The 1,943-nt window shown below is 41.3% G+C and overlaps 1 pseudogene; it reads right to left on the bottom strand.

Moving 5' to 3' along the window:
* Window positions 1–235: 235 nt before the first annotated feature.
* Window positions 236–1,105, bottom strand: LOC109490498 (annotated as a pseudogene).
* Between the last annotated feature and the right edge of the window lie 838 nt (window positions 1,106–1,943).

The following is a 1,943-nucleotide window of genomic DNA, read 5'->3' on the forward strand; positions in this document are numbered from 1 at the left end:
GAAAGTCAATAAACGTGTCAAAAATCTGACATCTAAGACCAGGATAAGGCTGCAACAATCTTGGAGTATGAACACGATATCCAGTCAAAACCATAAGACTCCCAGGCACAATATAAGATAGAAGCGTCTTCTTGCAGCGTCTACTCCTCGAAGGCTTCATGTGCACAGTATAAAGTTACATTGTTCAAGAACTAAACTGGAGAAGTTCAATGAAGTTTCCACTGTGCCTTGATTTCTAAACCTCAGGAATGGTGTGACCCATAATGCTTAGCGCCGTCCATTTAATGATTCGTTCAGGGGGAAGAGCAGGCATGATAGTAATAGTAAGTGTGGTCTCTAACGTTGACAGTATGTCTGCGGTTCGGCGTCCTCAGCCCAATGGCATTCTGCCCGTGACTTCACAGACGTTATGTTTCCAGAGAAGACAGCTGCTGGCTGCAGAACTATCTTTCACTATGGATGTTATCTCTCCATGTTAAAAGATAAAGCTGACATGCCCAGTACTGTCCTCATGCATGGTAATTGTCCCTTCAAAGGGCCTGTCCCGAACAGTCAGTAATATTCTCTCCAAGAGCCCATTTGAGCACCTTGTGCTTTATCAAAACAGCAGCCTCTGCACGGTTTTCCCTGCTAATCTGGAGTAGTGGGTCCCCAAATCTCAGACCAACCAAAGAAGCTGGAGAGTTTGCCTGGACAAGCTGAACAAACCGTTATCTATTGATTTAAGCCTGAGCCCAATTTTTCCATCTTGATCCTTACACAAAATGACCTCACGAATCCCTTGCTTCATTTCTGCTCTACAAATTCCCACATCATTGCCAGTTACAGGAGCCACCATAGAGTTCATACTGGAAGGCCTTTCTGCCAACCCCTCTAAACTGATGCTCCAGGGACCAAGGCTGTGTTCGTGTGGGTTTCTTCTTTATTTAGACTCAGGCCCATGTCCTGAGAGGGCTCCAGAGACAGTTTGGGATAGAGATGGGATCTTGAGAGATGGCCGCAGGAGATTCAGACAAAACTGCTGGATTGGCAGGGTTTGCAGAAAAGGAGGTTTGAGCCCAAATTGCTTTGTCTCCCTTCAGGTAGGAGATGGGTACGGAGACATTTCTGTAGGCCTTTTCTGCCACTGCTGCCCCCAGTAACTTGCACGGACTTCTGAGACCCAGTGAGAGAAGAGCTGTGCCTCTTACTGGTTTTATTTTTAATTTTTAAAAATTTTTTAAAGATTTTATTTATTTATTTATTTGACAGAGATAGAGACAGCCAGCGAGAGAGGGAACACAAGCAGGGGGAGTGGGAGAGGAAGAAGCAGGCTCCCAGAGGAGGAGCCTGATGTGGGGCGGGATCCCAGGGCTCCGGGATCACGCCCTGAGCCAAAGGCAGACACTTAATGACTGAGCCACCTAGGTGCCCCTCTTACTGGTTTTAAAAACTTTTGAACTTACTGGAAGTAATTTGAGAAAAATAAAACTTTATTTAAGACATTAATTACAGGTATATACTGTGTGACTCAAAATTTTAAGTTTTTGGACTTTAAAATAATCTATTACCTTTGTCAACATTAAATGAATTAATAATAATTAAGCCTGTGTGTATTAAGTATTAAATGAATATTTGGTATTTTAAAGAAGTACAACATAATTTATTCCAATTATGTACATATGGCATAAAAATGGCCATAAGTGGTTTATTAGAAGGTTGGTTGATAAACATGGGAAACAAATCCATAATAGAATATAGTATATCCACTAACATATAATAAAGTAGATTTACATTTATTTATCGTAGAGTCAGTTAAATTACATGCTTTAAGAATCAGACTACTGAACATCCCTATGGTATAACCTCATTCTTACCCAATCCTATGTTTTAGCCAAGAGCTCATAAAGGAATTTAGAAAATTATTCCTTAAAATGTTTGTGACGTTTGCCCCTGGAGAAAAC

This window comes from Ailuropoda melanoleuca, chromosome 4 (genome assembly GCF_002007445.2).
Source record: "Ailuropoda melanoleuca isolate Jingjing chromosome 4, ASM200744v2, whole genome shotgun sequence".
NCBI lineage: Eukaryota > Metazoa > Chordata > Mammalia > Carnivora > Ursidae > Ailuropoda > Ailuropoda melanoleuca.